This window comes from Ambystoma mexicanum, chromosome 5p, assembly GCF_040938575.1.
Source record: "Ambystoma mexicanum isolate Mex_15411 chromosome 5p, UKY_AmexF1_1, whole genome shotgun sequence".
In the NCBI taxonomy this organism is placed as follows: Eukaryota; Metazoa; Chordata; class Amphibia; order Caudata; family Ambystomatidae; genus Ambystoma; species Ambystoma mexicanum.
The window spans coordinates 828821356-828847695 of record NC_090930.1 but is presented as its reverse complement, the minus strand read 5'-3'; positions in this window follow the sequence as shown (position 1 = coordinate 828847695).

The window sequence follows — 26340 nt, the reverse complement described above, 5'->3', positions numbered from 1 at the left end:
TGAGTAACTTTGCCTCTGCTTCACCAATTCCACCAGGAAGCAACGACACACTGTTAGCAGATCACAGAGTGCATGGAGTCTTAAGGTACGATCTGCGTCCATGGCACTAGACTTACAGCACAGCACGGCTGTGCCTACAGGAAACGACTGTTGAGCTCGTCCTTTGCCACTCTCTCGCTGAAACATAAGTAAGTGGCTGGGACCGACAAAAGTTATCTTCAATCAAGATAAATCATGTGGTCAGGAGATCACCATCAAATGAACTTTTAAGGAATATATCGCAGAAACTTTCCAGAAAGAGCTTCAAGGAACAATGCCTTTCGCCATCTCTACTCGTACGGAGCAACCAATCGATTGTGTGGCTAACAAAGACATTGGACAGAAAAATTCATGGTCTATGAGGACGTACTGTTTCCTTGTAATTGTACATTGAGGGGGTGCGTCCACTTGAAACTTTTATACCCACTGAAAGTGTTCCCACTATGTCTTCTCCTTTCGTGCATCTGCACACTCTATCTTCTAGGGATTCCCAACACAGACAGACTTATCACAACAATGCGCTTTTGTTAATCATGAATGCGACTCATGCAATTTTGAACAAGACTAATTGCTGAATCTGTTCACATCTGCCACAACACGGGGAAAAGGGTTGGGCTGGTATATTCATCCTTTGCCTCTAACTCCTGCATGATACGCCTCTCTAAGGGTACTATTCTTTGGTCGTTGGAATGATAGCATCTCGGGAAACTTTGCAGGACTAATTTAAACGAGTTTGAAAGGTGGGTCCTGACGGCCCTGGGATGTTGTCTTTTTGCAAAAAGGAGCAAGCTTAATGTTGCTTCTATTAGGCCTTCCGCTAGACTTTCTAGACCTTTCCAATCGTTAATTTCTTTCAAGATGGCTCCGTAGGCATCCGGGATGCCATGCCTCCGTCTTACTCTATCAATCACAGCCCCAACTCTGCTTCCTTCTGCATACAAAGGAATGGTTCTCAGTTAATGGGTACTTTTGAGGGTTGTACCAATATTGCAAATTTGACTAGTGAGGACAGACCGTTGTATGTAGGTGATCCTGTTTATTTCGTTTATGGCAATGAAGCTTATCCTTGGCTACCTAGGGATTGGCAGGATACTTGTTATTTGGGTATCTTGCTACCAGGAGTATTTGTAGCTAGCACCTCTGAGGTCTCTAGGGCTAGTCCAAGGCGGGACGAGAACAGTGATACTCCGTCACAAGTCATGGGTGATGTAGCGAAATCCTTTGTGCCATTTTGGGGACAGATCATGAATTCCGAGGATATTAGGAGACTGGCAAGAGTATTGGAGAGAACCATCAACCGGACCACCGATATACTCTACAATATGATGTTAGAACAGAAAGCAATTAGATTAGTAGCTCTACAGAACCGGATGGTGCTAGACGTCATCCTGGCTGAGCTTGGTGGAGTATGTAAATTGGTGGGATCTGCTTGTTGCATTTTCGTGCCTAACTCCTTCCCTACCACATTCAAGGCAGTACAAAATCTGCACGTCCTAAGTACAGAAGTACATGTTCCTGAGGGAAACTGGGATCTTAGTGCTTGGTTTTGGGACTCTTTACGGTCTTGGGGATGGAAACTCTTTTCAGCCTTAGTGGTAATCCTTGGTATTCTGTTGTTCTGTTGTTGTTGCATACAATGTCTTCCCAGCATATGTTCGATGTTAGGAGGATGTTGTGCGCAAGCTGTTGGAACACTAGGACCGAAAATGCACACACCTGAGAAGATGACTCATGTTTTTGTGATGGAGGATATTACAGTCCAGGATTTTATGGCAATTGATATATCTGATGAATGTGATACAGGATGCATGGACATTGAGACGTGGAGTTACGAGTAAAGCGAATATTTTTAGTAAAGCTCTTGGTTTAGGCCAAAAGGAGGGTTTGTTAAACGGTAATTATATAGTGCCTCCTTAGTATTTATATTGGCCTAAGCCTATTCGCGCTACACGTAAAACCGCATTGCAAAGTTCCGACTTTTGGGTTAACTTTGCCGCCATTTTATGATTCATGCGCCATTTTGATTTCCACTCATGTGTTCTATGTTCTAAAATGGTGGATTATGTTTTTGACTTGCAGCCAAGCCTTCCGACCTTTGAGTTCTGTTAATGTTTAGGTTGTCCGAGAGCTGACTGTTTAGACTGAGCAAAGAGACCTTGTGCTTCATATGAACTGTCATTCGAGTGTTGTCTGCGCTCACAAGCCTCATCCTTGTATAAACATTGGGACAATGAAGAAAAAACCTTGAGCGTATGCTTTAGCTGAACTACATTATGAAGATACTTGAAACAAGGCTTACTGTGGGATCCGAAAACATACATCGCTATTTTGTCTTAATGGAAATACAAACGTATGTAATCCTTCGCATGATATTGTAAAATCTGTATGTCAACTAGGCACAAACTCTAGACCACGAATTATTAACATGAAGAGAGGCTGGACAATATTGTATGAATGTATAAATACGCTAGTGTTTAGATGTTCAGCACTCTCTCACCTCTCTTTGTCAGCTGGTACACACTGCTAGGTGTTGGGAGCCAGATAGCTATCTGTTTTGCTTTGTAAACTGTACAGTAATAAACGATCTGTGAATCTTTTCAGCCCTTGATTGGTGTATTTCCTTTGTGATACTCAGCCTCGATATTTCTTTGTTCTTTCAGTGTGGTAGAGAAAAAGAAAGAGTTTGGGGAGGCCAAGTCACTGGCTAAAGAATCGAACACCAGAGTGATATTGGCCACATCAGCAATACTGAAAATGTTCATGTCAGATGGAATTAGGATTACTGATGACCCGATTGAGGCCCTGAACTGGCGTTGATCTATTTGTTGATTCCTCTACTCCCATGTTCGGACATGCCTTTTTTGCAGACAATCCCCCTTTTTTATTTATTTCCATGTTCTTCGAGCCTTTCTTGCATTTAATAATACAGAATATTTTGAAAACAATTGCACCTCATGTTTCACAGTTGAAGGGCTTACCCTCAAACACCCTCAAGCACAAAGCCACAGACAGAACATGAATATCAGGAAGCGACTACCGGAAAGTACATTCCTCTGCACCCATGTCACTGTGTGCCATGTTGCAACACAATGCAGGCCGGATTTCGTGACTCTGACAGCACTGACACTTCTATAGCTATGCATAGAAGGAAAGGGAGGTTCCTTTCCTCTGCACCTGCTTCAATGCGTATGAAGCTTGGATATCCACTGTACAGGAGGAAACCCAAATCTGATGGTGATCACGCTTTTAGAGAGCACGCCAAAGGAGGAGATTGTACACAGGCTCTCAGAACATGAACAAGGGGTGAGCAATGATGTAAGGGGAACTGTGGTTGGGATTAGGGGTAACGTACAGGGGGATTTGTCAATATTAATAATACTGCTAACACTAGATTAGACTTTGATGAATACATAACATAAATGTAGATCATAATGACACATAGATAGGAATATAATTATAGTATTTTAGTTTACTAAGGATTAGTGAGGTGGAGGATAGTGCTTTTAAAAACAATTTAATATGGATTCACTATTGCAGAGAGTCAGATCTGGCAACAATTGTGTATTTCTGGGAGGTTCTCTTTTGTTCCCTCTTCCCTATCTCCTATGGTTTTCCTACCCGCTTGTGACATTATGGCTACAAATGCAAATGGTATAGTACTTACAAAAGAAAAGCTTAAAATCTGTTAATGGAATAATGGATTTTTAATGGAATTAACAGCCATGAAAAAATATTAGCATATTTAAGAAAGTTACTGGTTGATGTTGCACTGTTACAAGATACTCATTTGACAGCCATAGAAGAACAATAATATGTGGGGTCTGGGTGGGTCAGGTATTTAGTTCCTCCTACAACACAACATCTAGAGGGGTAATTATCAAATTCAGGAAGAAACTGATAATACTACTATCAGATAGTAAGGGCCAAGAAGGTAGAAATGTTTTTGTTATTATGAAAATCCAGGAAACAACACTAGCAATCTGTAATATATACGCCCCCATGTCAGGAAGTAGGGCAATTTTTAAGGAAGTTGCACAATAACTGCAGGATAATGGGGTGAATTAAATTTTATTAGCGAAAGATTTTAACAAGTACTGAACCCAATTTTGGACCAATTTTGGACATGATTAATAGAACAGTCCACAAGGATAGAAGTGGGAACCATGAGGCTCTTAAGGAATTATTGATTTAATGTATCTCGCTAGATGTTTTGACTTTAGAACACCCAATGGACAGGTACTATAGTTTCCACTCCAGGGCTCATGACATCTACTCGTGGATTGACGTCATAATAACAGCTGCGAAAATCATCCAAAATGTTCTCAAGTGCGAGATTGACAGCACACACAATTCAGACCATGCCCCAATCAGAATAAAAGTATCCCTTGATTACACCATTAAAAAATCTTGCTCATTGAAGATAAATACCTCCATTTTGGAAGATGGAGAGGTTGCAGACATAGTAATGCAAGAAGCAGAGACATTTGTGAAGATGAACAGGAGTGGTGAAGTAAGGGACAGAACGGTTTGGGAAGCCTTTAAATGTGTCATGCAAGTTATATTAATGAGCCTCTCAAGCAAGAGAAGAACGACCCAAGAACATAAACTGAAATCCGTGGAAGGTACAGTTAAAGAACTGGAAAAGGACCCATACTCAGATGTACATATGAACCCTGACATCATGAAGTTGTATTTTGAAAGCTGTAATTTAAAAAGACTGAAACCAGATGTGAACTTGAATTTGGAGGAGGACCTGAACATAGAGGAACTTAAAAGAGCTGCATGCCACCTGAACTCAGGGAAATGTCCAGGCCCGGACGGTCTACCAGCCGACTTTTACAAGAGTATGCCAGGTGAAGTATATGCCCTGATGCTGGCCATATTGTATTCTTCACAGAACAACGGTGTATTTCTTCCAACCACCAGACGTGCCACCATTCCTTATTTCTGAAACAAGGCAAACCTTCAGTGAATATGAGTAGCTACAGACTGATATGTCTGATTAACACTGATAATAAGATCCTCGCAAAGGCCTTGGCAACGAGACTTGAGAACCTGTTATCCAAGATCATTGGAGAAGAACAGGCAGGTTTTGTTAAAGGGAGACATGCATCCGAGAATATGCGCAATCTGATCCTAACCCTATAAGAAAGCAAAAAATTACCAATGGAGGTGGTGGTATTTTCACTGGACGCAGAGAATGCGTTTGATCTCATAGAATGGGAATACCACATGGCCACTTTAGAAGGTTTCAGATTGGGAGAAAACATAATTTGCTGGGTACAACTGTTGTACTCAAGACCAACAGCAAGTGTGAATAAAAAGGGACTTTCCTCACAAAGATTTTGTTATGATGTTGATCACTGCTGCATGGAAAGCTATGTAGTGGAATGTTTACTAGTTCAGGTTCTGATGATGTCACAGACTCTATGTGAGTGTTTATGTTTTGTTCAAGATTCTATGTTTGTGAGTTGAAGCCTCTGGTGGGAGGAGAGGAGTCCTCTGTGTTGTGGGGGCCTTAATATCCTGTATCTTAATAAATACTTACCACGAAGACTTACCTGTGTCCAGAGCGTCTTCGTAACAATGGCGACGAGGATGGGATGTCAATAGGCCCCCAGCAACAAGCCGCCCTGCACGTTGCTCCGCTGCCCGAAAGCGTAGAAGCAACCACCGAAACTTGGCCGCCCCGCCGCAAACTGCTTTGTCCCTGCTCGGGGCCGCTCCGCCTTCCCCAGCGTTGTAGCGGCCCTCGGATCAACAAGGCGGATATCCTCGTATCCAGTGAGTGCTGCTTCCAAGTAAGTGCTGCGCTGCCCGTATACACTGACGAGCGACTAGTTGGTTGCCCCGCTGTCCTCTTCGGTGGCGCCGTAGTTGCGCGATTCAGCCCCGAAGCAACCCTCCTTCTACAGGCGGGATCGCCGTGACCGGACTGAGCTTCAAAAAAAAAAAAAAAAAAAGGAGGAGGGAAGGAGGGGCTGGTGGTGGCCCAGAGACGGTACTTGGGATATCGCCGAGGATCGGGGAGAGCGGAGCACATCAAGAAGAAAAGGTGGGCAGCTCTGACCTGCCTCCACCCAGAGAAGACCTTCCTCTCTAGAGCACTGGAAGCACGAAGTTTGGGAAGCCAGTGAGAGGCCGGGGCGGCGGCGCAGAGCACTACCGTAAGTTCAGTAGGAGGCGCGCGGGCGGAGGACTTCGCCGTGAAGACAGTAGTAGGCGTGCAAGTGGGGAAGTTAGCGTGCTGTGCTGATAGGGATTCGTAGTGGATGAGCAGCATAGACCGCACCTCCGCAGTGTGATAGGAGGTGTGCCAAATAGAGGAAGCGAGGATCTTGTCATTGCATTTTGAATGAAATAGGCTGCAGCAGAAGAAGAAATTTCAACCTTGCAAGGCTCCATCTGAAGACAGCTAGCACAGCATCGGAAGGCACGTGAAATTCAACCACTGTTTAGGAGGTTATAGACCAGCAGCACACACTCTAGACATTATGGCAGGTTTACCAGGTATCGCAGGACCGCCAATTTTTATGCCAGTACCGGGACCGGCAAAAAATCTTGTGGGCTCAATGGCGAAAGGGTTTCTTACACTACATGAAGGCAGCTGGTGGGACTTCTTACTCCAGCGAAAGGAAACTGGCATTGTTGCTGCATTTCTTGGGATATGAGGGCCAGCGAATATACGAAACGCTTCCACAACCGCTTGGGGATGGTGGTGGTGATGACATGACCGAATTTGATTTGGCTCTGATGAAGTTGGATAAGCACTTTAATCCCAAAACCAGCACGATATTGGAGCGGTACAATTTCCGCATGCGTGTGCAGGCTTCTGGAGAATCTGTGGAGGAATACGTGACGGCGTTGAGACACCTTGCCCTGTCCTGTAAATTCCAAGATGGTTTTGACGAACACATACGTGATCAATTTATGACACATTGCAGGGCCAACAAAATACGAGAGGAGCTATGGCTAAGAGATGAGCCGAATCTGGATGACGTGCTAGACATCGCAAGGAGGGTGGAACATTCATTAGCGTGTGTTGCCAAATTATCCAGAAACGAAGTAGCAGAGCCAAAGGAGAGCAGAACTGAAGTCTTAAGTGTAACAGACGGGAAGGGGAAGAGAAAATTCAGGAATCGGCAAGCAAGTCGGGGAACTGTGGAAGAGAAAAGAAGCCAAGAACCTCCGCAGAAGGGGGAGAAGAAGGATGAGAGGCTATGTTTCCGATGTGCGAGCAATACACACTTTGCAGCTTCGGTTGTGTGCCCGGGACGCAGGGCTACATGTGCTAAGTGTAGAAAAAAAGGGCATTACGCAAATTGTTGCAAAAACTTTCAATTTGGACAAAATGCTCAAAAGAAGGTCCTATATGTGAACGAAGAAGAAGATGAAAGGTCGTCTGAGGAGGAGATGACACTTCAAATGCAGAATATTGTTGTTAACACTGTTAATGTTGTCATGGAGGATGAAAATGTGGATGATTGTGAGCGTCCGTATGCTGTGGTGAAAGTCAATGGCCATGAGGTATCAATGATGGCAGACTCTGGGTCCAAGATCACGTTAGTGTCAAGAAGTGTGTTTGAGAAGGAGATGCAAGGGGAAGTGTCCGGTCTATCTAAACCTGATATAAATCCAGGTGGCTACAATCAGGACAAAATTGACCTATTGGGATATGTGTGGAGTGAGTTTGAGTTCAAGGGCCGGAAATGCGACGGCAAGGTATACATAACAAAAAAGGGACAATCCCTGTTGGGATGGATGGAACAGAAAAATCTAGCCATCAAACTGGACCCAAACAAAGAGGAGCAGGTTTATCAGGTATCAGGATCAGGTGTAGGGTCGTCTAAGTATGTGGTAGAACACAGTGGAGTGTTTAATGGAGGCATGGGAAAAGTGAAAGGTTTTATTCACCACATCATTTTGAAAAGAAATAGCACACCTGTAGTTGCGAAGCTTAGGCCCGTACCTTTGTCCTTGAGGGAAGGGGTCAAGAAGGAGTTGATGAAATTATTACAGTCGGGTGTGATTGAAAAGGCAGGTGGGGTTGAATGGGTATCCCCGGTAGTGGTTGTTAAAAAGAGTTCAGGAGATCTAAGGATGTGCATAGACATGCGTGAGCTCAATAAATGTATCATGGTTGATAGGCACCCATTGCCCAACATGTGTGAGATGTTGACCAGGGTCGGGCGAGGGAAGTTTTTCTCAAAATTGGATATGGCGTCAGCCTATCACCAGATTGAGTTGGAGGGGGGGTGTAGGAAGCTCACTGCTTTCATTACTCACGAGGGAGTTTTTCAATTCAGAAGGATGCCTTTTGGTTTGGCATCGGCCTCGTCGGTATTTCAAAAGGTAATGGACCGTTTACTCAGATGTGTGAAAGGGGTGTTTTGTTTCCAGGATGATGTGTTGGTCTGTGGAGAAACACTTGAAGAACACGACAATAGATTATTCGAAGTTTTGAGAATTTTTGAGGAAAGGGGAATCACATTAAGGCAGGAAAAGTGTGAATTCGCCCTTTCAAAGGTAGATTACTTAGGCCACGAAGTTTCTCATGAAGGGGTAAAACCCAAAGAGGGCATTGTAAATTCGATAAAGGTAATTGAGAAACCAGCTAACAAAAGTGAACTACGTTCATTTTTAGGGATGACAGAATTTTATCAAAAATTTGTGATGAATTATGTATCCAAAGTTTTGGAAATGAGGAAGATTCTAAAAAAGGGGGTCGAGTTCATATGGAACAAAAAGTGTGACATGGAATTTACAAAGATTAAACAAGAAATTGACATGGCCCGCCCATTGGGTTGTTTTGACACAAGGAAATGTTCTATAATTACTGTGGATGCCAGCGAAGGAGGGCTGGGTGCAGTACTTTCGCAGAGACAAGACGATGGTTCAGAGGAGGTGATAGCACATGCGTCACGTGCTTTGAAGGGTGCAGAGTTGAGATATTCCGTTCTTGAGAAGGAAGCCTTAGCTTGTTATTGGGCGGTTGAGCGGTTTAGAAACTTTGTGTGGGGTATGGAATTTGTCTTGCGTACTGACCACAAACCATTAAAGGTTATCTTTGAGAGTAAGGGTTTGGATAAGGTTTCGCGCAGAGTGGCCGGATGGGTTACCAGAATGCAGGCGCACAAATTTTCCATGGAAGTTATACCTGGGAAGGAGAACAAGCTAGCCGACAATCTTTCAAGAGTAAGGGTTGCAACTCAGGAAGGGTTAGGTGAGGAGATGGAAATGGAAATGGTGTTTGTTAACACAGAGGGAATTGTGTCCAGAGAAGAGTGGCTGGTGGAGATGGCGAGAGACCCGATAATTAATAAGGTGATCACGTATGTATCGACGTCTTCTTGACCCAACAAATCTGAGTTGGTCGAGGGTGAGAGACCATATTGGGAAGTTAAGGATGAGCTATCTGTCATTGATGGCGTGTTGTTCAGGTGGGAGAGAGCAGTCGCACCGCCAGGTATTCGAAAAAGAATTATCGATTTGGCTCATAGTGGCCACATTGGTATTACCAAGACCAAGGGAGTATTAAGATCAGATTATTGGTGGCCGGGATTCGACAAGGAAGTTGAAAATCACCTTGCACGATGCCATCTTTGCATCAGGAGTGGGAAGGGAGAGGAGGCTAGGAAGCAGCCCCTTATTGCTGTAGGAGTCCCATCAAAAATCTGGTGCGATATAGCAATGGATATTTTGGGTCCAGTTGACCTAGGGTATGGCAGAGGAAGGTATGTAGTACTGGTGGTTGATTTATTCTCCAGGTGGGTAGAATTCAAGGTGGTACGTGAAATATCGGGAGAGAATATGGTGAAGGTGTTGCAGGAGATCGTTGCGAATGAAGGATTACCTGAGAGTGTCCTTACTGACAATGGAACGCAATTTACTGGAGGGATATTTCCTGCATACTTAAAGAAATGTGGGGTAAGTCACAGGAGGACATCTTTGTACCATCCTGAGACCAATGGAGTGGTGGAAAGACTAAATAGATGTGTGATGGAAAGTGTGCGCATGGGAGAGCAGTGTGGTTTCGATAAATTAGTGTCGATTCAAAACAGATTGTGGGCATTGCGCATGGCACCCCATGCAACTACTGGATTGTGTCCATTCGAACTTATGAGGGGCCGAAAGGCTTCCTCGATGGCGTGTCCTCCATGGTTAGGGAGGAGCAGGGAGTCGGATGTAGTCATTGATGAGGTCAGAAATGCGCTCAAGAGAAAGAAGAGTGAGTGGGTTATGCGAGAAAATAAGAGAAGAGGAAGGAATTGCATGTGGAGCGAGGAGATTGGGTGAGAATAAAGAAGGGTGTGGTGAAGAGAAAAGGTGATGCATTATACTCAGATCCAGTTAGAGTGGTTGCTGTTATGAAGGGAGCGGTACGTGTGGAAGGAGGTCAGGTCTGGAACAAGAGTAGGGTGGCTACAGTGAAGAGAGGGCAAGTGTAAGGTTCGAGGGTCGCATGTATAAAACTTTGGAAAAAAGGGAGATGTGTTATGATGTTGATCACTGCTGCATGGAAAGCTATGTAGTGGAATGTTTACTAGTTCAGGTTCTGATGATGTCACAGACTCTATGTGAGTGTTTATGTTTTGTTCAAGAATCTATGTTTGTGAGTTGAAGCCTCTGGTGGGAGGAGAGGAGTCCTCTGTGTTGTGGGGGCCTTAATATCCTGTATCTTAATAAATACTTACCACGAAGACTTACCTGTGTCCAGAGCGTCTTCGTAACAGATTTGATCTTGGAAGAGGAACAAGACAAGGTTGTCCACTCTCAACACTGCTATTTTCCCTCACAATGGAGCCATTAGCAGCTAAGATCAGAGGAGATCCCTTGATTCATGGGGTTCAATTTGGAGAGGCCTCACAAAAACTCTGGCTATATGCAGACAATATGCTACTGGTGCTGCAAAGTATAGACACATGTGTCCTAGCTACAATGAGTCAAATCAACATCTTCCATGAATATTCTGGATACAAGATAAATTGGTTAAAATCAGAAGCAATTCCGGCTTCAAAAGCTTGTACCAGTCAGCGACTGAGTAATTATTTGTCCAGTTGGTGTCCAGAGAAAATGCAATATCTGGGCATTTGGTTGACAAAGGAAGTGGATCGTATGATGGATTTTAATTTGTATCACGTTATTGATAACCTAAAAATTACTTGCATAGATGGAACGAATTGAGGTTGAGCCTATGGGGGAGAGTGAACGCAACTAAGATGACTTCAGCTCCACATATTAATTATATCCTGAGTATGATTCCTATGGTGGCCAAAAACAAGGTAATGAAGAAGATTGAGAGCTTGATACAGTCATTCTTGTGGGATGATGTGATGCTGGAAATACATTGGAGGGACAGGGCCTCCATGTCCTTGTCCTGTAGTCCTTTTATCGTGTGTCTTCTGTGTTATTTTCTGCACAGGAGTCCCTGCAGGACTCCTGGAAGTGCAGCTCTTCCTCTTTTTGGTCGTGGTGAACAGACCCTTGGGATACCCTTAAGCCACCCATTGGTGGGGGTAGACCCCTGTACCCCTATGATATGTTTCTGGGCACCGGTGTGTTACCCACAGAGCAGGATATTGGCTGGTGGCAGCCACATACTGAATTCGACAGGTGCTCTGGGTATCCTCCATTTTGGGACACCCAGGCCCTGCCATTAGATTCAGATGATTCCTGATAGGAGACACGATGGCCCCTGTGGCCTCTTGCTTTCTATTGCCTGTTACCTTGTTTTCCCAAAGTAGTGGGAAGCCCTGACTCTGTCCCTTCCCCTGACTGGCTGTTGGGTGGAAGTTCCATATATGGTATTGTGGGAAATCCAGGCCAGACTGGCTGGAGCCTTCCCAGTGACTGCATGTTATGGGCGTCTAGTTTCTAGTGTGTGACATAATGAATGAGACAGCCTTGCCCGAAACTGGCATGAATGCAGTGTGGAGTGCTGAATGGCTGGGTGCTTGTCCCAATCCACATTCCTTGTTGTGAGGATGTGGATGGAGAAGAGTGGCCTGAACACACTGTGAGCCTGATTGCCTGCCTGCTGAATACCCATCTGAATGATTGGCTGCCTGGGCCTGGCTCAGCAGTGTGAATGAGAGACATAACAGTATATCTGGGAACCTCTCACTTACTGGAATTGTTCAGAAGCTGAAGTCTAAACTTGATGCTTAACATTGACGCCCAGCTGGAAGAAGAAGGCCTTGCTTCTGCTTTCCTTTGATGCAATCCGAAAGCTGTCGTGTCTCCAAGAACTGATACAAGAGAGGACCGGGCTAGGAGACCTCTTCACGATCTATGAGGGAACATTGTGCATCAGCTAACCTTCACAAAGGATCCCTGGAAGTCAGTCATGGAAAGGCTGCTGACCGGAGACGGGGACTGCCGAGGAATCTGAAGCAAAGTGGCCAGACATTGAAGTCCATTGCTATCAACGGCCATCATCGTTGACCGGAGCCACAATGCTCCATTGCCAAAGACATTTGATTCGAGGACTCCCTTGCTCATCACCGTCGACCACTTTGTACCACCGGAGAAAGTCAAGGTTGCTGACCAACCGAGGAGAATCCGCCCATGGGTTTCCCATCACCCGAAGTCCTCAAAGACACCGACGAAGATCCGAAAGCCAGCTGCAGAGAAGGAGCCAAGTACCTGCACCTCACGCACCGCTCCCATGTTACCTATATGCTGGGAACCAGAGTGTGAGACACGTGCAGTGCCAGTGAAAACACCAATACCAAGGAGAATCCTGGAAGCAAGGTTTCCACTGAGAAAACCATAGCTGCATATGCGACAATATGATGGCCATTTGAATGAAATTCCAGAAGAAGTGGGAAAAATTTTCAAAAGGGAAGATTGGTGTCATCACACGAAGCAGGGCTGACGCACCCAGAAGAGATACTGAGACAGGAGAACATAGACATTCTATAGGCGTCGAGAAAGTGTCAAAGATGAGCAACATGAAGATATTTATGCTTCAGAAACGATGAAGATATTAAGTCCTTTTATATGTGTACAGATGCAAGAAATACAAGCAGACAAAGAATTCTTAAGGCTGGCTTATGCAGTGAATAGATTGCGGCATGCCTCAACCATATATATATATATATATATATATATATATATATATATATATATATATATATATATATATATATATATATATATGAGCCATGAACTATGGATGATTCCACTAACGTACTTTAGCAGAGCTGAACCCAGAAAAGGAAAGATTTTTCAAGTGTGAAAAGCAATTGAATTACAGAGGTGAATCAAAGAAAGGTGAGGCTGGATCAACACCAAGAAGTCAAGGCCACTCTGGGCCTGAAGGATCAAACAGTAGTTACAAATGTGTGAAAATAATAAACTCCTGTTCAGAAGACGTGCATGAGAACAATGAAGACGTAAGCGGTTCATTAAATAAGAGTATTTTAAATGCAGCAGAACTCTAAAACATGGTCTTCAGTCACGTGGATGAGTGAAAATAGATAATCATGACATGCTACGCCAACTCCAGGAGACAGAGCATGCTATACTCCCTGTTATTCCCAGGCACGAACAACAAACTCAAGGCCAATCTTCAATGGGTTAATTGACTGGCAGACAACAGAGTGATGATGGATAGTAGGCTAATCGGTGAGAAGCTATGGTCAAGACCAGCCCACCAGCACCTGGAGGCCAGCCTGCGTGCTGCTGGTATATGTGGAAAAGAATAGTGGGGTACAAGGGTGCTAACCAATTATAGAGGGCCACGTAATAGAGAGCCCTATAGTTTGTATAACCAGTGGGGCATTGTGTATTTCATGACGTTTATAGTGACCTGCACTAGAGGAGGGCTTGGTTGCCCCACCTGATGTTAGAGACCCAATCACTTTCCCTGACCAGTATGAAACGTATACCTAGATGTTCCCTTTAAGCCTATCACTTTTCCAAATAAGTTTTTGAAGTTTGCCACACAGAATGACAATAGTAGTGATGAGTTTTTGCTGCATAACCTGCTTTTTATAAAACTTGGTGAGTGAGAAGATCGAGAGAATTGTCGATGTTCATTGTAACTCCCTGTTTTAGAGTATTGCTAAAAAACAGATGTGATTTGCCAACTTCCTGAGTTTGTTTTTATTATTGATGTTTGAGTATCTTCTCCATCTCAAAGTATTGCTATCCCGTCTTAAAGGGCTGCATCGGTAACCCCAGTTCACAGCCGGGGTGGTCGGGTCCCGATCGCCGACGCCAACTCCCGATGACCCGACACCCTTGCTGGGCCCATGTTATTCATTGATCTGCGTTGTGGCAATGAACTATCGTCGTTGAGGTGCACCGTAAGCCTCATCTTCGCAGGACGTCCCCGATTGATCGCTGACAAGCACCGCGAAGGCCGAATGTGCCGTCTCAACAACATTGTTTACCTTTTCTTCGAGGAATCTCAACGATTTGTGACTCCTGCCTTAAAGGGAGTTCACTCAAGAAGGATCCGTCGACGACCCGTCGACGAACTCTGCTAAACTAGGTACATTGGGGTAGTGGAACATTTATAGAAGGAAATAAGACTCTGCTAAACAATATATGGATTGGGCTTGTCAATTTCTCTTATTTACAGGTTGCCCAGTTAGGGGGATCCTCACACAGAACTGTGCCTAGTGCTAGGGGCCCAGTATTCTGCCATCTTGTTTTCCTCTCAAGTCTATTGTTGATACCTTTTGCTATTGATTTGTATGCCATTTGAAACTGTCAGCAGTTGGTGCATTTTAATGGAGTCAAGGAGTAATTGTGGTACTACCTAGACATTTTACATGTATCCTTATAGTATTGCCTGAGCACAAAGTGTGTTATTGTATGTGCATGTAACTTGAACCTTATTTATATTAAGATCTGTGTTATCACTAACATACTGTGTGGACATTCCCTTCTTGGGAACTTGGGGACTACACTGTACTTAAGAACCAGCCTGCATCACTTCCTGAGAGCTTAAGCCCTGATTGCTCGTCCATAGATATCTTATAGAGAATCTTGGCTGGGGTGCTCTGTGCTTCTACTCTGCCATATAGAGGACAGGAGTACAGGAAACCCCCCTCCAGTCTTTACAGATGGGAAACAACCTAGCCTAATGCTATGGAAATTACAAATATAAAGTGAGAATGATGCATTGGCGCTCCTGGATTTTGCAAACTACCACCTAGCTTTCGGAGTAAGACATTTATTTCCATTCATTGAGAATTTATCCGATGTTTGGATGCGGACAGAAACTTGCAAGTGTACACCACTGGTAACCAGGGCGATACTGACATCAGAAGATGCAATTGGATGCAAATAATATGCGCCAACAAAGTTCTTGACGGAATGTTGGAAAGGCATTATGAAGAAAAGCAATAAAGAAGTCTCCTGCTCTAGTAATTCATTGCTGTGGCTAAATCTAGAGATTAAGTTGGAAGGGAAAACGTTGTTTTGGCCTAAATGGTTTTTGAGTGATATTCAATGGCAGTGCAATCTTATTGAAGATAAAAAATTGATGACTTTTAGCAGATTGACTACAGAAAAGGGTCTAAAATATTGCACATTTGGAGAATATCGAAGACTGAAGAGAGCTGTGGGGGATAGAATTCCTGAAGAGTCCAAAGACTGGATGGATCGGTTGCAAGAATTCAAGATGGATGGACACATTGCCTCAAAGATATATAAACACCTGTCACAATACAAAGGTAATAATGAGAAATTATTGGACAAATGGTCAGAAGTGACTCAGAATGAGTTTGAGCAGGTGGAATCATATTTGCAGGAATGTGACATTGACATAATTAAATCTAGGAGAAAAAGCTAGACAGATCAAAATCTTGAACAGTGTGTAACTGGACAACACATAAATTGTGTGAAAGGGGCCTGTTAGAGGCTGAGGCCTGTTGGAGATGCAAGCAGTTTAAAGGAATTCTGGAAAGAAGTCACATTGACAGTGAATAAGGTATTGATGTTTGATGTAGAATATGATATTTCAAGTGTTATCTTGGGTGAGGAGGATTTGATAAAGGATCTGTCTTACCCGCAGCGATGTTGTTTCTTTAGAGCATTGCTTTCGGGAAAAATAATTATACTGCGGGAACGGAAGAGTGAGCAAATCTCCTCTACCTCAGCTGGGTTAATAGATTTGCAGCAAATGTAAAAAATAGAGAGGGTGATTATATACAGGAATAAGAAAAGAGACCTATATGAACAAATTTGGGAAAGATTCTTGGATTTGTAAATGTATGCATTAATAACTTCAATCTATTTCAAAGTACAATGATATTGTGGAGTAATGTTGCTATTGTGTTGCTGTTTCTACCACTACTGCGAAGAAGGATGGGACTTTATATGTACTATGTAAAATGTGATGTAAAACTGACTGTAATGTTTTAATTCTTTATAAATATGTAAATAAAAACATTTTTAAAACCTGAAAAGGACTTCATGAAACAGCCTAACAAGCAGAGAAGAAGAGAGCTCCTTCGGAAAGAATATGAATTGAACAAATGGCTAACTGAAAAGTCAGAATATACGCTATTTACAACAAAATTTACACTGACTGAGGAATATGAATAATGACAGAATGATTTGTGCCATAGAGAAGTGATCTGGGGGGTGACCTATGAACTTCATATAATCATGCTCTGCTACCAAATTTGATACGATAATGCCAGATAATGTATCCATCCTCCTGGCAAATATGTTCAGCTCTTCTCGGTATGCAGGCTTTCTCCCAACAATGATACGGCATGCCACAATATCAGTCCTGCTAAAGAATGGCAAGATGCCTACAACTCTGGGGGCTGTAGGTCTCTTAGTTTTATGAACTCAGACTGCATAATATCGGTGAAAATGATGGCAAGACAGCTGGAAGACGTTTTGCAGAGGCTTGGGAATCTGAAAGAAAGACACTCATCTCTGAACATGAGGAGACTTATCCTAACATTAATGGAAGGCCATAAACTGGTCACAGAGGTTGTGGCACTCTCACTGGAAGCCGGAAAGGTGCTTGACCGCATCCATTGGAGATTATTGTTCCCGATGCTTGAAGAGAAGGGTTTTGTACCTGGCTTTCTAAATTAGGTCAAAATACTCTATTCGAGGCATTCTGAATCTATAATGATGAATGGTCTCTGTTCTGAAGGATTCTTCGAGTCAAGTTTGGTGGCATGCAGCAGAAATAATGGCTACATGCAGATGACTTGCTACTAGTCATGCAGGATTTGACTGAATCCATCCTGGCTCTGATGGAACAGATCAAGCATTTTGGACGGCTACCCAGATACAAAATAGATTGGCTGAACTCTGAAGCTATGCCTTGCTCACTGACCTGCAGGAAAATGGAAATCATGACATATGGATTCAAATGGTACCCATTTAAAATTAAAAACCTGTTATTTTCGCTAACCAGTCACATAAGCCAAATGATAAAGACAATTATGAAGGTAGCAATTGAGAGTCTGAAGCTAGAGTTGGTAAAATGCTCTACATTGAATTTGTCGATATGGGGCAGGATCAAAGCTCTGAAAATGACAGCTGCTCTGCATCTTAATTAACTATTGATCATGATCCCTCTCCTACCTACTTAAGGCACCTTTGAACATAAACCAGCAAGGAAGAAACTCTGGAAGTTACAATTGCCATGTGATAATGGGAAAATGAATGGTATTAACCACTTACTATCTAGCTTTCACAGCACGAAATATGCAACCATTTCTGGAAAATTCTTCTGATGAAAGGAAAAGAGCTGAGGAAAATGCGAATGGACCATTGGGACCCAAGGCGCTTCTGACCAAAAGGAATGTCCCCCTGATGTCTTTGAAATGGGGTGGAAACGCTAGGCAAATTAAGTTACTAAATAGAGTTTTTTGTGATTCCAGACAGAATGTACAGGGTGGGACTGAATGATTCCAGCGCTTTCTGAGGATGAAAGCACAGAAGAGGCACGCTAGAACATATGTTATGGGAATGTAGCAAAGTGCGCTGCTTTTGGGAAGAGATAGCGGAGGAGCTTAACAAGGTGGTAAGGCTGGATTTAGAATATTATTATATAATTGTTCTTTTATATGATTTTATATGATTTTGAAACACTGATGCTGATGCTATCTTTGAGGAACTGTCCCGATCACTAAACAATTGGCTGTTTAGAGCAGCAATAATGGCTAAAAACTAATTTTGCGAGATTGGAAATCAGACAAACACCCTTCTAGAGTGCACAGGATTCAGAAACTGCATAGATTGCCCAAGATTGAAAGGGTGAAAATGAAACAACAAAAGAAAAATAAACTATTGAATGACATTTGGGGAAGATTCTTGGAGATGGACCTGCCTGAAATAAAGGCACAACTCAATCTGAAGATTGATTTATGTATCACACAGAGAATCTTAAAAGTAATCCTCTGGGTGATTGGCAACCAGTGAAGGGTAACCAAAGCTCTGCTTGCTGAATCATTGCAATGTCCAAAGTTACTTAAATAGTGTCACGTCAGAAGGTGTTTTGTGTTGAACCAGGTTTTCAGTTGTTTATGAATTACTGTTTTGCTGATGTTTAGTTCTTGAGTGTATGAGGGAGCAGATGGTTTGTTGTTTCTCATGGGAATTTTTGTTGATAGTTGACCACAGGGTTATGCTGCATTCTTCTGGTGTGGTGTTGCAATCTATGTTATGGCGTCCTGATAGGTTGATAGCACGGCTGATCGGGCCTTCTCTGAGATGTTCTAAAAGGAATCCATTGAAGAGGATCACTGCTTCATAGGCTTGGGTTGTTTGTGCTTTGTTGGGTGATGTGATGTATAGTGAATGGAATGATGAGGTGATCTGACGATGTTATATTACAGAGTTGTAAGGATGTTGCCTTTGTTGTGAGTTGGGTTGGTTTTGTGGTGGGCGGGTTTCAATGTGTCCAAAATGTTCAGCAGTGCCTGCTGCATAGATGTTGTTGGATATGGGCGTGACCACATCAGTGAAGTCATTGATGAACGCTGTGTTGTGCGTAGGCTATCTATAGATATGGTTCAATGCAAGAGTGTATGTGTGAAAGCAGGGTAAGCATCCCAAGAGTGCATCAAAGGAGTTAATGGTGGTTACATCCAGTTTGGTGCAGGACCAGGATTACTTGTGGATGATGGTGCACCAACCTCCTGTCCCATGGGGCTCTTCTCTGAGATTAATGCTGTGGATTTTAGGGGTGAACACATCCAGGATGTGGGCAGAGGTGGGTGTCAGCCAAATTACAGTGAAAAAGAGACTTTCTAGGTTATGCGTGGTGATGACGTCTGTGATGTTGCCTCAGACTGAGATGCTGAGAGAACATTGATGAGCATCACCTCCCTGGTTCTTATAAGGGACACTATACTAAATGTCAAAATGCCACTGTTGTCTGAGGTCAGTGATTCTAAAGGGGAAAACATGGTTTTAATAGTATTTGATCAATTTGTGATTGAAAATCAGTCTACATTTCTCAAAACTGCACTATTACAATAGGGGCTGGTGTTTCCTTGCATAGTGGTTTTAATTACCTTGACTGACAACCAAATATCAGAGTATAATGTATATTTTAGGGATCAAACAACAGAGAAGCATTCACCAGATGGTAAGTGATGGATTCTGGCCAAACACTAACTGCAGAGATTGACATGGTACAGTTGTGGGGAAAAGTTGATTGTATGTCTTCTTGCTCTCAGCATTCCATTTTAATGAAACACTGGTAGATATTGCTAGCAATGTCTTTCATCATCATCACTGCACTTGCATAGCACAGTTAATCACCAAAGGCATCAAGGCACTAACATGAGAAATGGACAGACAAGGAATATCACAGCTTGAGCAAATATGTAGGTTTTAAGAGAATCTTTGAACGGCTCATAAATCAAGTGTGCTATGTAGGGTAGGGGGGGCACAATTTGGACCCTGCTACCAAGAATACACAGCCACCACATCCTTCCAGTCGATAAGATGGCACTGTGACCTAAAAGGAAGAGGCTGACCACAGACCACTTTTCGGTTGATAGGGGAGACATTCCTCCTTCAAGGACAGGCACTTCTTTTTATGATAAGCCTAGTGAATCAGGCAAAGAGATTTATATTTGATTCACGCATCCACAGTCAGCCAATTAAGATCTCGCCGTGCTGCAAAAACATGATGGTCATAAGGAATATTTTTGGCCAGGCGAACAGCTGAATTTTGCAATACCTCTAGGCGCTGCTGCACAAGTCCTGCCATGTGCTCATGGCATTCCTCCATGCGCCATAGACAGCCGTCCATGTCCCTGATGCTGGGGAAGGCAGGTATTATGGGCTGTGCATTTCTCAGTGGCTAAAGCATGACCTTTGGTATGGGGTGTGCTCTGAGGTGCCCCCCGCCGTGTCATCGCTGGACATGGGCATGGATACTTGAGGCTGGTTTGTTGGGGGAATGGCTGTCCTTTTACAGCCAACCTTGTGGACGATGGAGCAGTGCCAATGGCTGCAGGCTGTTCCACCACAGTTGCGGCAGGAGCGGTGTCAATGGATGCAGGCTGTTCCACCACAGTTGCAGCAGGAGAGGTGTCAATGGCTGCAGGCTGTTGCATCACAGTTGCAGCAGGAGCGGTGTCAATGGCCGCTGGCAGTGCCTCCCTAGTAGTAGCAGGAGTAGGGTCTTTCGGAGGCTGCCTTCTCACTGGGCCTGAGGCCTGCGTGTGTGGTGCTGCCGTGTCCCTGGGGCTGGTGCAGCATGGTGTTGCCCGCCTACCATGTCTGGCACCCATGTATCCCATTCAATGAATGAAAATTTGTTGCCAAGATGGCCGCCATGGTAGTAGAAGGCGGGGCTCTGTACGCAGCCCCTCTTCCATTACCATGGCATCCCGAAAAGGAACAGGCAAGGGAGCTGCAGCAGCAACGGTGGTGGGCAGCACCGCTGCCACATTCAGGTGCGTGTGGTTGGGGAGGGGGTTGGGATAAGAAAAAACGTAATGGAGGTTGAGCGGAAGATGGCGAGCTGTGGTGCCGGCCATCAAGCAGTGCAGAACGCGGGCTAAATCAGGGGATTGTCAGCCTGCGTTTCCAGCCTCCTGATTGGCCAGCTCGGACCTGCAGGGTGCTAAGACTAAATTGTGTTGCTAGAACACAGAGCTGTCGTTTTGACTTTCTTTTTAATACTTGAAGTGTAAAAAAACAACAGCATGAACTGAAGCATTCTTTTCTGGACACTCATTTTGTTCTACATGTTGCATGGCACTGTTGTGCTTTCCCCGCGAAGAAAAGTATGAAGTTGCAGGCACTTTCTGAAACACATACATGATCATTCCAGCAGATGTTGCTTGTTTGCTAATTGGAGATGCATTACGGTGTGAAAATCGGAACGGTGTTTTGATTCTCATGCCTTTCACTGCCCTGACCTGGATGACAGCGGTAATGCTGTCCAACATTTACGTACATTTTTGCTTTTTGCAGGTGTCAAAAGAAAGTGTGAATCCTTAAGGGTTCAAGCCTCTCTGACTGCATCAAAATTAGATCCAGAAAGAAACACTGATTGTTTTCTCACACATAACAGGGAAATGCATGGCGCAGATGTTATGCTCCATCTCCTGCTCTGTATAGGAAATATGAAACAGACTACCACGGGTGTTAAAACAAACAGGCAGAGAGCTTGTCGCTCTTTGCTTTTACGATCCATGCCATTTAACACCCCTTCTAAATTGGGAGTGGTGTTGTGATAGGGAATTATTTTTTCTTTTGCATGAAAGACTGAAAGTGCATCTGAAGTATAAATGTATGGTTTAGATAAGAAAAAATATCCATCAGAAGGAGCTAAGGGAGATGGTGGCCCTTATTGTGAATAACTATGGTTAATTGTCATTGTTTGTAACAAAAGTCAAAAAGGCTAATGTCTTGTTTCTTTGACTTCCATACAAGGTGCCGATAAGGTCTGTACAGTTTTCAGGAATTGTACAGTGCTTGTATGATTTGTGGCATTGAAGCATGGTGGCACACTTTTTGCCTGGTACAAGAGCTACTGTCACATCAAGTGACCTCTGGTCGATGTATCACTTTTTTCCCGTATTCGAACCGGCGTCAGCAGGTTCTGCACGGATGTCAAAGCGAGCGCTCTACTCACTGTGCTATCTAACCGGCTAGTGAGAGAGAGTGAAACTAACAGCACTTGTTCACTCTCTGCATGGCTTGGCACTAGACAGAGAACACGCTGCCCGTGCGCTAGGTTTTGCCCGAGCCAGTGCATGGTGACTTCTGGGATGTATTAATGCTCGTCTATGCTACTGAGGCTTAACTCTCACAGCACTCTGTGCATGTTGAAGTGATTTGCACACAGGCCTCCAAATGAAGAGCAACCTGTGAGAGGCTGGTTGAAAAAACACCTCTGCCAACATCTTTTGGAATTGGCCTTGTGATTTTTATTTCAATATTTTTATTTTGTTGCTTTAGTTAAGCCATTGATAAAATTAACAATAACATACAATGTTCGAAATAGAATTGAAGTTTACGTATGCTGGGGGAGGAGCCCTTTTCCGTTTGCCCTATACAAACAGTTCCAGAGGCGCATTTAGCATGTGATGGATGAGGATGTGTCAACACTCTTCTATGCTGAAGCTGCAAAATACCCAGGTGGTTTAGTAGGTCTAAGGCTGGTATCGCCTGTGTAACAACACTGTACAAGCATAGACTCAAAATCATTTGACATCCAATGGCCGTTTTTAGTTCCTAGTCCACAGTCCCACTTTTTATCTAGGCTGGAGTATGTGTACTTTTTTCATATGGCTACTGATCTGTGTGTATTTTTATTTCATTTCCATTTATGTTGTTGCTTTTGGAGCAGAAGGCAATATGGGATCAATTAAATAGCCATGCTCGTAGTCTATGCAGTGCGATGGGATGGCCACTTACTGTAGCGTGCCTTGTAAATACCTTCTCCTACCGCTCTATCTCATTTTAACCCCTTGACTGCCAGGCTATTATGCAAGTCTATGCAAAAGACAACATTACAGTTATTCAATGTGCACTACAACTCGTGAGATACTTTACCTAATGTACTGGCTATACAGTATCTGTTGTATATGTAAAGCCTAAACGCATGAGCCCAGAGATGAGTGCTGAGCTGAGGGAGTTTTGAAGTGTTGGCCATTCTACTATGGAAAACCAGAAGTGGTTCTTGACGCTCGCGATTTTCCATATGCGGTCTGCCATCTTCTCCCACACGAGTGGGTAAGCACACCAACAGAAAAGGATAATTAAGCATCCGGATGGGCAGTAAAGAACCGTCTACTGTAAGAGGTGAGAGCTGAAGTTGTGTGTTGTACCCAGAGGATTTGGGAAGTTTTGGCCCTTTTTGCTGTACTTCAAAATGTCCAAAAATAGATTTACTGAAGCCAAGGCTGTACAGTTCTATATATATTGTAGGTGGTAGGGGTGTCCATACAGTACATGCCAGCCATTACTAACCAGCAGGGTTGACTCCCATTTTTGATATGAAAATGCTGCCATTTTTCACCTATTTTGCTGTTGTTACCAAGCTGTTGCTATGTTTCTACTGTAACATTCATGTTTGCTTCTGCTTCACTTAACATGTCTGTGCAAGAGAACATATGATAATGGTTGAGCTGCTGCAAAAAGACTATTGGAGAACTGTGTGGCAGCTAATGGCGAACCTGTTGCGAAATTAAGGGATGAAGGTCAGCATAGGTGTAGTCTACCTTGCTGGCCGGGGGCTGGCCTGGAAGTGAGGGCTGCAACTTTAGGCATATTTAAGTGGTAAGAAGGACAGTTTTCATTTTTTTTTATTATAGCCATTTCTTATTCTCACTGTTTGCACCCCACAGTTCATTATGTTTGGGTGGTAACCCATAACCGTCTTTTTTATTATTAGCACGCCTTATTCTTAATCCTCTTTCTTCCCCCTCTATGTTTGGGTGGTAACCAGGTCAGTGCTCCTTTATTTTATTATAGCAGCCATTGTATGATGGGTGGCTGTCTTGATGGTGCTGGAGAGATGGCAGATAAGTGGCAAGATTTGTTTTATTTTTAATTCAAAAGGGGCAGGAGAGAGGCACGGAATTTAGGTTATAGGAGCAGGGGGAATGGGGATGGGGGTGGGGGGGCACCGGGCACCATCTAAAGCAGCCACCAGCTTGCTCCAAATGAAAGCCCTCATCACTGAATTCAGCCTGCATTCTGCGCAACCTGATTGTCTAGTCGCAAAAAGGTGGTTACTAATGTTGAATCTTGCTTCAAGTGTTACTTTGTTTATAGAGAAATAGAATAATTATGAGCCTTCTTTATCATGTCTGCCTTCATTTCCCCCTCTTTCTTAAAGCTGTGGTCTCTTTCTAAATAGGTTCCAGGTGTAGTACTCTTAGTACTCTTCTAATGATAGAACTGTATGTAGGAGCATAACCAATTTACACATACTTCTTTATGCTTTTATATAAACTAGGAAGGGAGGGAGGAAGGAAGGAAGGAAGAAAGGAAGGAAGGAAGGGAGGGACGGAGGGAGGAAGGGAGGAAGGAGGGAGAGAGGGCGGAAGGGAGGAAGGGTGGGAGGAAGGAAGGAAGGAAGGAAGGATTGATTATCCTTGAATCTTCTTAATTTATAACATATGCTATCACAGGTTTACTTGCATTTGAACTATACATACACTCGTGATGAACAAAAATATGTTCTAGGCTGGTCAAGTAAATTGCTCCATATGCTGTGCCTCCATACATTGAAGTCTTCTGGCAAATGGGGCATTGTGGTGAAAAGCATATCAAATGCAAACGAATGTCCCACAGCAGCAGGATCAGTGTCCATGCATTTATTTGTTTTGGATATAAATGTGGAGGGGGTCTGAGGTATGCCAGGTTTTCTGGGTACATACAGCATAGTGGAATAGCTTAAATATGAACCAAACAACATTTAAAATGTGCCCCATTTGACACCCTTTGCATCTTGCTGAAGCGCCTCACCTATGACACTCACACGAATTCAGTGTACAAATGTTGGCTCACTAAATCATTGCAGCACCCAACCCGTCAGATATTTATGCCCAGGGATCAAACATGGATTTCTGTTCTAAGGCATCAGGTGAAATCCACGGGGCCCAATAATGTGGCAATATGAAATTATTACAAAATTCATCAGACATCTTCAACGGGTCAACTGCTGTGAGCTGACATTTGTGGAACACTTAGCACAACGGTAGTGAAAGTGGGCAAATATATGTGTGTGTACCCTCAGTGTCCTGCGCCCAGCAAACCATGACACAGTGTACATCTTGCACAATGTCACGTTTAAGCATCAGAAGAAGTTTTCAAAGACCAATAGGACACATTTCAAAAAAGGTTCACATGATGCAATGACAAAAAACATGCTTGTCCCCAAGTCAAAGGCACACATCCTATTAACCAAATGTCTAAATTGGTATATATCACGTTTGTTAGGGGGAATATGGTTTCAAATGAAAGGAGCAAGGAGCCAAACCGACATTACTTGCTCTGAAGGGTTTCTTGTCGAATCAGTAAAACAGACATATACCAAATATAAAATTGTGCGCATTCTTCTGTTCCCAAAATGCTCTTCGTGTTTATGTTAATTGCCAGGCTTGTGTTCCTTGAAGAGATAGGGTGTTGCTGACCTGGATTGTAGTTCCATCCCTCTTTGCCTTTTCCATTTGGACTGGGAGTTTTTGCTTTTTAAATTATGTAGTCAATGTGCCCACACATCAGATACGCATATTAGCAAGATAAAAATAAAAATAACAAAAATGAACACATCTAACATGTGAAATATGTGACTCTGTGGAATTTACCACTACTTAGTTCAATATTTCCCAATGCAATTTAGCACAACTGCAGAAAAATGAACACAGAAATGCTCAACCCAATGGAATTTAAGTAATATAACCCTAAGGTGTATTACTGGAATACGCCGTGGTCGGTGTAACTTCACCACACTCGCACCGCCGTACACACTCTGGCATGTGGCACTGTTCCGCACTGGGCTCAGTAACCTTGCCAGACCCAGAGTAGTGCTACTGTACGAATCAGTGCACTGTGTCACTGCTACATATCCCAGCTGATATTTTTGCAGCAGCCCAGCATGTGCTATACCGAGCAGTTCTTTGTCCTTGTGCCACAGAAGGGGCAGTGGGAAAATGCCAGGCATCGGAAAATGGTTGCTATCAATATTTACCAGTAAATGCTAAAACCGAAGACTGTAGAAGAATTGAAACAAGATGGGGAAATTGCAACATGTTAAGAAGGTAACATGTAATGAAGTATTCTTGCACTTTCACCGACTTAAGTTATTGCCTTTTATATCTGTGTGCAACCTGCAGC